Here is a 16114-nt window from a genome sequence, read left to right as displayed (position 1 = left end):
TCTATTACACTCCATTCCATTCTATTCTACTCCATTCCAGTTCATTCCACTCCACTTCACTCCTTTCCAGTCCACTCCACTCCATTCCACTCCAACCCACACTTCTTCACTCAACTCCATTCCATTCAATTCCATTCCACTCCACTCCATTCCACTCCAGTCCACTCCATTCCTTTCCTTTTCATTCCACTGCACTACACTCCACTCCTATCCATTCCAATCCATTCCATTGCTCTCCACTCCACACCACTCCATTCCACTCCATTCCACTCCATTCCTATCCAATCTATTCCACTCCACTCCATTCCGGTCCATTCAACTCCACTCCACTCCACTCCGGTAGATTCCACGAAATTCCACTCCATTCCACTGCATTCCATTCCATTCCACTCCTCAACACTCCATTCCAGTCCATTCCACACCATCCCACTCCACTCACATACAGTCCACACAACTCCAATCCACTGCATTCCATTTCAATCTGTTCCATTCAACACCATTAGACTCCACTCCACTCCATTCCATTCCACTTCATACTATTCCCTTCCACTCCACTCCACTCCATTCCTCTCCACTCCACTCCACTCCATTCCACACCATTACACAGCACTGCACTCCATTCCACTCCACCCCACTCGATTCCTTTCCATTCCATTCCAATCCATTCTTTTCCATTCCACTCCATTCCATTCCATTCCATTCCACTCTACTCCATTGTACTCCACTCCATTCCACTCCATTCTATTCCATTCCATTCCATTCAACTCCATTCCACTAAACTCCACTGCATTCCACTACACTCCACTGCATTCCATTTCATTCCATTCCACTCCACACCATTCCACAACACTCCACTCCATTACACTCCACTCTACTCCATTCCATTTCATTTCATTCCATTCCATTCCATTCCATTCCATTCCACTCCACTCCATTCCATTCCACTCTACTACACTCCAATCCAATACACTCCACTCAACTCCACTCTGTTCCATTCCATCCCACTCCATTCCATTCCATTAGACTCCATTCCACTCCACACCACTCCACTCCACTCCACTCTACTGCACTCCATTCCATTGAATTCCTATTCACTCCATTCCATTCCATTCCATTATTTCGACAGGATCTCTCTCTATCTCCCAGACTGGAGTGCAGTGGCAAAATCTTAGTTCACATTCATTTCACCATTCCATTTCATTCCATTCCATTCCATTCCATCCCACTCCTCTCGATTCCATTCCACTCCAATCTACTCCTCTCCATTCCACTTCATCTCATTCCATTCAACTCCATTCAACTCCACTCCACGCCACCCCACTCCACGCCACTCCACTCCACTCCCTTCAATTCCATCCCTTTCCTTTCCATTCCATTCTACTCATCTCCACTCCACTCCACTCCACTGCACTCCACTGCACTCCACTACATTCCATTCCATACCACTCCATTCCATTCCTTTCTTTCTACAGGATCTCACTCCGTCACCCAGGCTGGAGTGCATTGGCACAATCTCAGCTCACATTTCATTACACCGTTCTAAGCCATTCCATTCAGTTCCATTCAAATCCATTCCACTTCATTCCACTCCACTCTATTCCATTCGTATCCACTCCACGTCTCTCCACTCCACTCCATACCATTCCAAAGCAATCCATTCTGCTCCATTCCACTCCACTAATCTCCATTCCACTCCACTACTTTCCATTTCACTCTACTCCACTGCACCCCATTCCATTGCATTCCCCTCAAATCCATTCACTCTACTCCACTCGACTGCAATCCATTCCACTCCATTCCATTCCATTCTGTTCATTTCCACTCAACTCCAATCCACTCCCATCCACTCCACTCCACTCCATTCCATTCCATCCCATTCCATTCCGCTGCACTCCACTCCACTCCAATCCACTCCACTCCATCCGATTAAATTCCATGCCATTCCATTCCACTCCATTCCACGCCATGCCACTCCACTCCTCTCCACTCCAGTCCACTCCACTCCATTCCATTCTATCCTATCCCTGTCCACTCCATTCCACTCCACTCTTCTCCACTCCACTCCTCTCCTCTCCATTACATTCCACTCTATTCCCCTCCACTCCACTAAAATTCACTGTATTCCAACCCATTCCATCCACTCCACTACACTCCATTCGAGTGCACTCGACTCAACTCCATTCCATTCCATCCCCTTCCGTTACACTCCAATACACTCCAATCCACTCCACTCCAACAAACTCCATTCCATTCCATTCCACTAAATTCCATTCCATTCCACTTCACTCCGCTCCACTCCAATCCACTCCACTCCATTCGGTTACATTCCATCCCATTCCATTCCACTCCATTCAACTCCATGCCACTCCACTCCTCTCCACTCCAGTGCACTCCACTCCATTACATTCCATCCAATCCCTTTCCACTCCATTCCACTCCACTCTTCTCCACTCCACTCCTCTCCATTACATTCCAATCCATTCCACTCCACTCCACTACAATCCACTGTATTCCATCCCATTCAATCCACTCCACTACACTCCATTCGACTCCAATCTACTCCACTGCATTCCATTCACTTCCATTCCACTCCAATCCACTCCACTCCACTAAACTCCACTCCATTCCATTCCATCCCATTCCATTCCATTCCATTCCACTCCATTCCATTCCATTCCTTTTTTTCTACATGATATTACTCTGTCACCCAGACTGGAGTGCAGTGGCACAATCTCAGCTAACATTTCATTACACCATTCCTTTCCATTCCATTCCATTCCATTCCATTTCATTCCACTCCATTCCATTCCACTCCCCTCCACTCCACTACACTCCCTTCAATCCCATTCCATTCCACTCCTTTCCACTCCATTTCACTCCACTCCACTCCACTGCACTCCATTCCATTGCTCTCCCCTCCATTCCATTCCTTTCTTTCAAAAGTATTTCACTTTGTCACGTAGGCTGGGGTTCAGTGGCACAATCTTACTTCACATTTCATTTCACCATTCCATTCCATTTCATTCCATTCCATTCCATTCCATTCCATTCCATTCCATTCCGTTATGTTCGTCTACATTAAATTCCATTCCTCTGCACTCCAGTCCACTACACTACATTCCGCTCCACTCCTCTTCACTCAACTCCGCTTCACTCCACTGCATTCCATTCCATCCAATTCCTTTCCAGATCATTCCACTCGACTCCATTTCTTTCCAATGCATTCCAGTCCACTCCAATCCATTACATTCTATTCCATCCCATTCCATTCCTATCCATTCGAGTACACTCAACTCAAATCCAGTCCAGTCCACTCTACTCCATTCCACTCCACTCCATTCCATTCCACTCCACTCCATTCCAATCCGTTTTAATCCATTCCACTCCATTTCATTCCTTTCCACTCATTTCATTCCATTCTTTCTTTCAACAGGATCTCAATCTGTAACCCAGCCTGGAGTACAGTGGCACAATCTGAGTTCACATTTCATTTCATCATTCAATTCCATTCCATTCCATTCCATTCCATTCCAATCCATTCCATTCCATTCTATTGCATTCCATTCTATTAAATTGCATTCCATTCCCTTCCATTCCTTTCAACTCCCTTGAACTCCATTCGACTCAACTCTACTCCACTCCACTTCAATCCACCCCACACCATTCCACTCTATTCCTTTGTATTCCATTCCATTCGTCTCAATTCCACTCCAATCAATTCCACTCAACTCCACTCCACTCTACTCCATTCCATTCCATTACGTTACATTCCACTACATTCCATTCGATTTCTTTCTTTCAACAGCTTCTCACACTGTACCAAGGCTGGAGTACAGTGGCACATTCTCAGCTCACATTTCATTACACCATTCCATTCCATTCCATCCTATAACATTCCACTCCATTCCACTGCACTCCGCTCCACTCCACTCCACTTCATATCTTTCCATTCCACTCCAGTCCATTCCATCCAATTCTACTCCACTACATTCTATTCCACTCCATGCCATTCCGTTCCACTCCATTCCACTCCACTCTACTCCACTCCACTCCATTCCACTCCATTCCATTCCACTTGTCTCCACTGCACTCCTCCCACTTCCACTCCATACCATACCATTCCACTCCACTCCTCTCCACTCCACTCCACTACATTTGAATCCATTCCGTTCAATCACATTGCATTCCACTCCTGTCCACTCCACTCCACTCCACTCTACCCCTTTCCAATCCACTCCATTCCATTCCTTTCCATTTCTTTACACTCCTTTATATTCCATTCCTTTCTTTGTACAGTATATAACTCTGTCACACAGGCTGAAGTGCAGTGGCACAATCTCAGCTCACAGTTCATTTCACAATTCCATTCCATTCCATTCCATTTAATTCCATTCCACTCTATTCCATTCCGTACTACACCACTGCACTTCTTTCCATTTCCTATCATTCCATTCCACTCAATTCCACTCCACTCGCCTTCACTCCACTCAATCGCATTCTATCCCAATCCTTTCCACTCCGTTCCACTCCCCTCCAATCCACTCCACTCCACTCCATTCCTTCCAATTCCATCCCATTCCATCCTATTCCATTAAACTCCATTCAACCCCAATCCACTTCACTCCACTCCACTTCTCTCCATTACATTCCGTTCCTTTCCATTCCATTCCATTCCACTCCATGCCATTACAGTCCTTTCTTTCAGCAGGATCTCACTGTCATCCAGACTGGAGTGCAGTGGCACAATCTCAGCTAACACTTCATTTCACCATTCCATTCCATTCCTTCCCATTCTATTCCACTGTATTCCATTCCATTTCTTTCCACTTCGCTCCATTCCACAACATTCCACTCCACTCAATCCCACCCGTTCCACACCACTCCACTCCAATCCACTCTACTCCACTCCATTCCATTCCATCACGCTCCTTTCGTCTCCATTCCACTACACTCCACTCCACTGCATTCTTCTCCAATCCAATACATTCCATTCCATCCCATTCGATTCCACTCTATTCCATTCCATCCCATTCCACCCCATTCCTTTCCACTCTATTCTACTCCACTCCATTGCACTCCATTGCATCTCATTCCATCCCATTCCATTAAACCCCATTCCACAACACTCCACTCCACTCCACTCCATTCAATTCCATTCTATTCCATTCCATTCCATTCCTTTCCACACCATACCATTCCATTCCTTTCTACACCATACCATTCCATTCCTTTCTTTTCACAGGATCTCACGCTGTTACCCAGGCTGCAGTGCAATGGCACAAACTCAGCTCACATTTCACTGCACCATTCCATTCTGTTGCATTCCATTCCATTCCATTCCATTGTATTGCATTCCTTTCCATTCCATTCCATTCAACAACATTCCACTCCACTCCATTCCACTGCACTCCTCTCCACTCCCTTCCATTCCATACAATTCCATTCCTATGAATTCTGCTACACTCCACTCCACTGCACTCCATTCCATTTCATATCATTCCATTACACTCCATTCCACTCCACTCAACTCCACTCCACTTGATCCCATTATATCCCATTACATTCCAATCCATTCCACTCCCCTCCACTACACTCGAGTCCATTCCATCCCATTCCATCCAATTCCATTAAAATCCATTCCACCCCACTCCAATCCACTCCACTGTGCTCCATTCTATTCCATTCCATTCCATTCCATTCCAATCCATTCCTTTTCATTCCTTTCCACAATATACTATTCCATTCTTTTCTTTCCAGAGGATCTCACGCTGTCACCCAGGCTGCAGTGCAGTGGCACAATCTCAGCTCAAATTTCATTTCACCATTCCATTCCGTTGCATTCCTTTCCATTCCATTTCGTTGCATTCCATTCCATTCCAATTCACTGAACTCCATTCCACTCCACTCCATTCCACTCCACTCTGCTCCACTCCACACCATTCTATTCCATCCAATTCCATTCCCATCCTTTCCACTGCACCCCACTGCACTCGACTCCCCTCCATTCCATTCTATTCCATTCGACTCCCTTCCATTCCATTCCTTTCTTTTGACAGGATCTCACTCTGCCACCGAGGCTGGAGTGCAGTGGCACAATCTCAGTTCACATTTCATTTCACCATTCCGTTCCATTCCATTCAATTCCATAGCATTCCATTCCATTCCATTCCATTCCATTCCATTCCATTCCACTCCACTCCACTCCACTACATTCAATTCCATTCCATACCACTTGATTACATTCCATTCCTTTTGACAGGATGTCACTCTGTCACAAATATTGGAGTGCAGTGTCAAAATCTCAGCTCGATTTTCAGTTCTCTATTTGATTCCATTCCATTAAATTTGAGTCCACTCCACTCCACTCTACTCCATTCCATTCCATTCCATCAAATTCCATTGCACTCCCTACACCAAACTCCACTCCATTCTATTCAAATCCATTCCACTCCATTCCACTCCACTCAAGTCAACTACACTGCACTCCATTCCATTCAAATCCATTCCACTCCATCCCACCCCACTGCTGTTCACTCCACTGCATTTAATTACATCCCATTTCACTCCACTTCATTGCACTCCACTCCATTTCACTGCATTCCACACCAATTCATTGCACCTCATCCCATTCCATTCCACTCCACTCCACTTCCCTGCAATCCACTCCACTCCAATCCACTCCATTCCATTCTATTCCATTCCACTCCATTTCATTCCATTCTGTACTTTTGACAGGATCTCACTCTGTCACACAGGCAGGAGTGCAGTGGAACAATCTCAGCTCTCATTTCATTTCACCATTCCATTCGTTTCCATTCCATTCCGCTCCATTCCATTCCGTTCCATTCCATTCCATTCCACGCCACTCCACTAGACTCCAGACCACTCCACTTCATTCCACTCCATCCCGTTTCCTTCCACTCCTTTCCACTCTACTCCACCCCACCCCACTCCACTCGATTCCATTCAATTGCACTCCACTCCACTCCGCTCCACTCTATTCCTTTCTATTCCACTCCTTTCCACTCCAATCCACTCCACCCTACTCCACTCCTTTCCATTCCATTCCATCCCATTCCATTCCACTCCAAGCCACTCCACTACACACCACTCCACTTCACTCCGTTTCATTCCATCCCATTCCATTCCATTCCATTCTACTCCAGTCCTTTAGACTCCACACTACTCCACTCCACTCCACTCCACTCCACAGCACTCCAGTCCACTCTACTACATTCCATTCCGGTCATTTCCATTCCACTCCATTCCATTCCATTCCTTTCTTTTGACACGATCTCACTCTGTCACCCATGATGGTGTGCAGGGACACAATCTCAGCTCACATTTTATTTTACCATTTCATTCCATTGCACTCCATTCTATTCCATTCCATTCCATTGCATTCCATTCCATTCAATTCCATTCAATTCCATTCGAATCCCTTCCCTTCCGTTCCACTCTACTCCACTCCACTCCATTCCTCTCCACTCCACTCCTTACCACTCCACTCCACTCCAATCCAATCAACTCCATTCCATTCAATCACATTAAATTCCAATCCATTCCACTGCAAACAACACCACTCTATTCCATTCCACTACATTCCATTCCTTTGCATACCATTCCATTTCACTTCATTCCACTCCAATCCATTCTAGTAGACTCCACTCCCTCCCACTCATTCCACTTCACTCCACTCCACTCCACTCCACAGCACTCTATTCCATTCCGTTCCATTTCACCTCATTCCTTTCCATTCCTTTCCTGCGACTGGATCTAACTCTGTCACCCCTGCCGGAGTGCATTGGGACAATGTCATCTCACATTTCATTTCACCGTTCCATTTCATTCCATTCTATTCCATTTAATTCCACTCCAATCCACTCCACTACACTGCATTCCATTCCACTCCACGCCATTCCATTCCATTACATTATAGTTCATTCCACTCCATTGCACTCTCCGGCAATTCACTCCATTCCACTCTATCCCATTCCATTGCACTCCATTCCACTCCACTCCTTTCCATTCCATTCCACCCATCCCATTAAAATCTATTACACTCCTGTCCACTTCACTCCACTCCATTCCACTCCACTCCACTCCACACCTCTCCTCTCAATTCCATTCCATTGCATTCCATTCCATTCCATTCCATTCCATTGCATTCCATTCCATTCCATTCCATTCCATTCATATCTTTTGACAGGATCTCACTCTGTAACCGAGGATGCAGTGCAGTTTCATAATCTCAGCTCTCATTTCATTTCACCATTCCATTCTATTCCATTCCGTTCCAGTTCAGTGCACTCTACTCCACTCCACTCATTTAATTCCATTCCATTCCATTCCACACTATTCCACTCCACTCCACTCAATTTAATTCCATTCCATTAGATTACACTCCATTCCACTCCACTCCAATCCACTCCCCTCCATTCCATGCCTTTCCATTCCACTCCATTCCATTCCACTCCATCCCATCCCATTCCACTCCATTACCCTCCTGTCCACTCCACTCGAGTCCACTCCACTCCTCTCCTCTCCATTCCATTCCATTCCATTCCATTCCATTCCATTCCATTCCATTCCATTCCATTCCATTCCATTCCTTTCAACTCCATTCCATTCCTGACTTTGGACAGCATATCACTCTCTCATGCAGGCTGGAGTGCAGTTTCAGTTTCAGCTTACATGTAGTATCACCATTCAATTCCGTTCCATTCCATTCCAGTCCAGTGCACGCTACTCCACTCCACTCCGCTCAATTCGGTTCCATTCCATTCCACTCCACTCACGTCCTCTCCTTCCAATCAACTCCCCTCTATTCCATGCCATTCCATTCCACTCCATTCCATTCCACTCCTCTCCACTCCCCTCCACTCCACCCCATTCCATTCCTTTCAATTCCACTCCATTCCATTCCACTCCTCTCCACTCCCCTCCACTCCACCCCATTCCATTCCTTTCCATTCCACTCCATTCCATTCCATTCCACTCCATTCCTCTCCATTCCACTCCACTCTGCTACACTCCACTCCCTTCCATTCCATTCCATTCCATTCCATTCCACTCCACTCCACTCCACTCTAGTCTGCTCCCATCCATTCCATTCCATTCCATTCCATTCCATTCCATTCCATTCCATTTCTTTCCATTCCATTTCACTCCATTCCACTCCATTCCATTCTAATCCTTTCTTTGACAGATCTCTCTCTGTCACACAGGCTGGAGTGCTGTGGCACAATCTCAGGTCTCATTTCATTTCACCATTCCACTCCATTATATTCCATTCCATTCCATTCCACTCTACTTCAGTCCATTTCATTCCATTCCATTCCACTCCACTGCACTCTTCTCCACTCCACTTCACTCTATTCGATCCTATTCCATTCCATTCCATTTCACTCCACTCCACTCCATTCCATTACATCCCAATCAATTCCACTCCTTTCCAATCAACTCCACTCCACTCCACACCACTCCATTCCATTCCATTCCATTCCAGTACACTCTATTCCATTGCATTCCTTTCTTTCGATGGGATGTCACTCAGTCATACAGGCTGGAGTGCAGTGGCAAGATCTCAGCTCACAATTCATTTCACCATTCCACTCTACTCCACGCCAGTCCACTCAACTCCATTCGACTCTAGGCAACTCCACTTCATTCCACTCCATCCCATTCCATTCCACTCCACTGCACTCGATTCCATTCCATTCCACTCCACTCCACTCCACTGTACTTCATTCCAATCAATTCCATTAAACTCCATTCCACTTCAATCATCTCCACTCCACTCCACAGTACTTCATTCCAATCCATTCCATTAAACTCCATTCCACTGCAATCACCTCCACTCCACTCCACCACACTCCACTCCACTCCATTCCATTCCATCCTATTCCATTCCACTCCATTCCTCTCCACTCCACTCCATTCCATTCCATGGCATGCCATTCCATTTCACTCCTTTCCTTTCCACTCCACTCCACTACACTCCACTCCATTCAACTCCACTCTACTTCACTCCAGTCCACACTACTTTATACCACTCCAGCACATTCCATTCCACTCCATTCCACTCCAATCCACTCCACTGCACTCCACTTCACTCTGCTCCAATGCAATCCATTCCCTTCCACCCCATTCCATTCCATACCTTTCTTTTGACAGGATCTCACCCTGTCACCCAAGCTGGAGTGTAGCGGCACAATCGCAGCTCACATTTCATTTCACAACTCCATTCCATTCCATTCCTTTCCATTCCGTTCCTTTCCATTCCGTTGCATTCCACACCACTCCACTCCACTCCACTCCATTGAAATCAATCCCATTCCTTTTCACTCTATTCCTCTCCACTCCATTCCACTCCACTCCACTCCACTGCATTCCATTCCATTACATCCTATTTCTTTCCACTCCATTCAACTCCACTTCACTCCACTCCACTCCATTTCATTTCATTCCATTACATTCGATTCCATTCCATTCCATACCTTTCTTTCAAAAGAGTCTCAGTCTGTTACACAGGCTGGAGTGCAGCGGCACAATCTCAGCTCACATTTCATTTCACCATTCAATTCCATTTTATTACGTTCCCTTCCACTCCACTGACCTACACTCCATTCCTTTCCATTACATTCCCTTTCATTCCATTCCGTTACACTCCACTCCACTCCACCTCACTCCAATCCCTTCCATTCCATCCAATTCCATTCCACTCCATTCCACTTCACTCCACTCAACGCAATTCCATTCCATCTCGACACATTACACTCCATTCCACTCCTCTCCACTCCACTTCACTCCACTCCATTCCACTCAATTTCATTCCATTCCATTCCATTCCACTCCTTTCCTCTCCACTCCACTCCACTCCACACCACTCCACTCCAATCCATTCCATTCCATCCAATTCCATTATGATCCATTCCACTCCACTCCATTTCATTCCGTTCCATGCACTCCACTACATTTCTTTCCATTGCTTGTTATCGAGAGGATCTCACTCTGTGACACAGGGTGGAGTGCAGTGGCACAACCTCAGCTCATATTTCATTTCACCATTCCATTCCATTTCATTCCATTCCATTGCATTCCATGATATTCCATTCCATTTCATTCCATTCCTTTCCATTCCATTCCATTATATTCCACTCCACTCCACTCCACTCCATTCCATTTGATTCCATTCCATTCCATTCCCTTCCCTTCCATTCCATTCCACTTCATTTCACTCCACTCCTCTCCACGAAACTTTGCTCCATTCCATTCTGTCCCATTCCATTCCACTCCATTCCACTCCACTCCACACTTTACTACACTCCACTCCACTGTACTCTACTACACTTCACTGCCTTCCTTTCCATTCCACTCCATTCCACTCCATTCCATTCCATTCCTTCCTTTCGACAGGATCTCATTCTGTCACCCAATGTAGAGTGCAGTGGCACAATCTCAGCTGACATTTCTTTCACCGTTCCTTTCCATTCCATTCTATTCAATTACACTCCATTCCACTCCACTCTGCTCATTTTCGCTCCATTCCATTTCACACCATCTCACTCCATTCCACTCCATTCCTGTCCACTCCACTCCTCTCCATTCCATTCCATTCCACTTGATTTCATTCCATTCCACACCACTCCTATCCACTCCATTCCATTTCATTCTATTCCATTCCATTCCATTCCTTTCCTCTCCACTCCACCCCACTCCACACCACTCATCTCCACTACATTCCATTCCATCCCATTCCATTCCACTCCATTCCACCCCAATCCACTCCACTCCATTCCTTTGTATCCCATTTCATTCCACTCCATTCCGTTCCATTCCTCTCTTTCGACAGTATCTCACTCTGTCATGCAGGCTGGAGTGCAGTGGAACAATCTCAGCTCACATTTCATTTCACCATTCCCTTCCATTCCGTTAGATTAATTTGATTCCATTCCACTCCACCTCCCTCCATTCCATTCCATTCCATTCCATTCCATTGCAGTCCCTTACACTCCACTCCACTCTACTCCATTCCATTCAGTTCACTTCAATTCCACTCCACTCCACCCCACTCTGTCCCATTCCGTCCAATTCCATTCCACTGCATTCCACGACACTCCACTCCACTCAACTCCACTCCAATTCATTCCATTCCATTCCATCTCATTCCACACTAGCCATTCCACTGCACTCCACTCTACTCTACTCCCCTACTCTCCAGTCCACTCCATTGCATTCCATTCCATTCCGTTCCACTCCATCCTTTCCATTCCTTTCAATCTGGAGAATTTCACACTGTCACCCAGGAAGGAGTGTAGTGGCACAATCTCAGCTTATATTTTCTTTCAGCATTCCATTCCGTTGCATTCCATTCCATTCCATTCCATTCCTTTCCATTGCATTCCATTCGAATCCATTCCATTCCAATCCATTCCATTCCATTCCACTCTCCTTCACTCCACTCCACTCTATTCCATTCCATTCCACTCCATGCGATTCCACTCCACTCCACCCCACTCTACTCCATTCCAACCCACTCTACTCCACTCCAGTCCATTCCATTCCATTCCAATCCATTCCATTCCATTCCATTCCATACTATTCCACTCCATTCCATTCCATTGCTTTCTTTCGACCAGATTTCACTGTGTCATCAAAGCTGAAGTGCAGTGACACAATCTCAGCTCACATTTCATTTCACCATTCCATTCTATTCCGGAGCATTCCATTCCATTCCATTCCACTTCAATCCACTAGACTCAATTCCATTCCATTCCATTCCATTCCATTAAACTCCATTCTACTCCACTCCCCTCCAGTCTACTCCACTGAACTCCACTCCACTCTACTCCATTCCATTCCATTCCAATCCATCCCATTCCATTTCTCTCCATTACCCTCCATTCGACTCCACTCCATTGTACTGGACTACACTACCTTCCATTCAATTCCATTCTTTTCCATTCTACTCGATTCCATTGCATTCCTTTGTGTTGACAGGATCTCTCCCTGCCACACAGGCTGGAGGGCAGTGGCACAATCTCAGGCCACATTTCATTTCACCATTCCATTCCCTTGCTTTCCACTCCTTCCCTTTCCAAGAAATGGGATGGTATGGAAATGGAGTGTTGTGGACAGGAGACGAGTGGATGGAGCAGAGTGGATTGCAGTGGAATGGAAAGTGATGGAATGGGATGGAGTTCAGTGGTATGGAGTGGAGTGGAATGGAGTGGAGTGTAGTAGACTGGGGTGTAATGTAATGTAATGTAACAGATAGAAATAGAATGCTGAAATGAAATGTAAGCTGATATTGTGCCACTGCACTCCAGTCTAGGTGACAGGGTGAGATCCCGTTGAAAGAAAGGAATCTAATACAATGGAGTTTATTGGAATGCAATGGAATGGAATGGAATGGAGTGGAGTGGATTCGAGTGGAGTGGAATGGAGTGGAATAGAATGGAGAGGAATGGAATGGGATGCAATGGAATGGAATGGAGTGGAGTGGATAGGAGTGGATGGAATATAGTGGAATGAAATTTAGTGGCATTTAGTGTAGTGGAATGGGATGGAGTGGAATGGAGTGGAATAGAATGAAGAGGAATGGAATGGGATGCAATGGAATGTAATGGAGTGGAGTGGACAGGAGTGGATGGAATATAGTGGAATGAAATTTAGTGGTGTTTAGTGGAGTGGAATGGAGTGGAAAGGAATGGGATGGAATTGAGAGGTGTGGAGAGGAATGGAGTGGAGTGGAGTGGAATGGAATGGATTTTAGAGGAGTGGAGTGGAGTGAAATGGAATGAAATGAAATGGAATGGAATGGTGAAATGAAATGTGAGCTGAGATTGTGCCACTCCACTCCAGCCTGGGTGACAGCGTGAGATCCTGTCGAAAGAAAGGAATGCTATGGAATGAAGTGGAATGGAATAGAATGGAATTGAATCGAGTGGAGTGTAGTCAAGTGGAGTCTAGTGGATTCGAGAGGAGTTGAATGGACTTGAATGGAATGGGATGGAATCTAATCGAATTGAGTGGAGTGGATTGGAGTGGATTGTTGTGGAATGGAGTGGAATGTAATGGGATGGAATGGAATGGAGTGGAGTGGAGTGGAGAGGAGTGGAGTGGAATGGAGTGGAATGGAAAGGAACGGATTGGAGTGAGGTGAGGTGGAGTGGAGTGGAGTGGAGTGCAGTTGAGTTGAATAAAATGGACTAGACTGGAATGGAAAGGAATGGAATGGAATGGAATGGCATGGAATGGATTGTAATGGAATGCAGAAATGAAATGTGAGCAGAGATTGTGCCACTGCACTCCAGCCTGTGTGAAAGAGTTAGTTGTTGTCTAAAGAAAGGAGTGGAATGCATTGGAATGGAATGGAATGGAATGGAGTGGAGAGTAGTTGAGTGGAATTGAGTGAGAGGAGTGGAAAGGAGTTTAATCGGATGGGATGGAAAGGAATGGAATGGAATGGAATGGAATGCAATGGATAAATGAAATGTGAGCTGAAATTGTTCCAATGCACACTAGCCTGGGTTACAGAGACATACTTTTGAAGAAAAGGAATGGAATGGAATGGAGTGGAGTGGAAAGGAATGCAATGGAATGGAGTGGAGTGGAGTGCAGTTGAGTGGGGTGGAGTGGTCCGGAATTTAATGGAGTGGAGTCGAGTGGAGTGGAATGAAGTGGAATACAATGGGATGGAATGGAATAGAGTGTAGTGGTGCAGAGAAGATTGGACTGGGGTGGAATGGAGTGGAATGTAATGGGATGGAATGGAATGGAGTGGAGAGGAGTGGAGTGGAATGCAATGGATTGGTATGGAATGGAATGGATTGGTATGGAATGAAATGGAAAGGAATGGAATGGTATGGAATGGAATGGAAAGGAATGGAATGGATTGGAATGGAATGGAATGGAATGCAATGTAATGCAATGGTGAAATGAAATGTGACCTGAGATTGTGCCACTGCACTCCAGCTTGTGTGACAGAGTGAGATCCTGTCAAAAGTAAGGAATGTAATGGAATGGAGTGGAATGGAAAAGAATGAAATTGATTGGAGTGGAGTGGAGTCGACTGCAGTGGAGTGGAGACGAGTGGAGTGGAGTGAAGTGGAATGGAATTGGAAGGAAAGTAATGGAGTGAAGTGGAGTGGAGTGGAATGGAGTGGAATGGAGTGGAATGGAATGGATTGGAGTTGAGTGGAGTGGAGTGGAGTGGAGCTCAATGGATTGGAACAGAATGGAATGGATTGGAGTGGAGCGGAGTGGAGTGGAGTGGAGTTCAGTTTAGTTGAATAAATTGGACTGGACTGGAATGGAAAGAATGGACTGGAATGGAATAGAATGGAATGCAGAAATGAAATGTGAGCAGAGATTGTGCCACTGCACTCCAGCCTGCATGACAGAGTGAGTTGCTGTCGAAAGAAAGGAGTGGAATAGATTGGAAAGGAATGGAATGGAGTGGCGTGGAGAGTAGTGGAGTGGAGTGGAGTGGAGAGGAATGGAATGGAGTGGAATGCAATGGTGAAATGAAATATGAGCTGAGATAGTGAACTGCAATCCAGCCTGTGTGACAGAGTTACATCCTGTTGAAGGAAAGGAATGGAATGGAATGGAGTGGAATTGAACGGAAAGCAACAGAATGGAGTGGAGTGGAATGCAGTGCAGTGGAGTGGGGTGCATTGGAGTGGTGTGGAGTGGAATTTGATGTAGTGGAATGCAATTTAATGGAGTGGAGTGGAGTGGAATAAAGTGGAATACAATGGGATGCAATAGAACATACTGGAATGACGTGGAGTTGAGTGGACTGGGGTGGAATGGAGTGGAATGGAATGGAATGGAATGCAACGGGAATGGAGTGCAATGGATTGGAGTGTAGAGGAGTGGAGTGGAATGGAGTGGAGTGGAATGGAGAGGAATGGAAAGAGATGGATTTGAAAGGAATGGAGATAAGAGGAGTGGAGGGGAGTGGAATGGAATGGAATTGAATGGAAATGAATGATGAAATGAAATGTGAGCTGAGATTGTACCACTGCACTCCATCCTGGGTGACAGAGTGAGATCCTGAATGCAGTAGACTGTAGTGCAGTGGAGTGGGGTAGAATGGAATGGA

Source organism: Pongo pygmaeus, chromosome 17 (assembly GCF_028885625.2).
Source record: "Pongo pygmaeus isolate AG05252 chromosome 17, NHGRI_mPonPyg2-v2.0_pri, whole genome shotgun sequence".
NCBI classification, from domain to species: domain Eukaryota; kingdom Metazoa; phylum Chordata; class Mammalia; order Primates; family Hominidae; genus Pongo; species Pongo pygmaeus.
Note: the sequence above shows the minus strand (reverse complement) of the source record.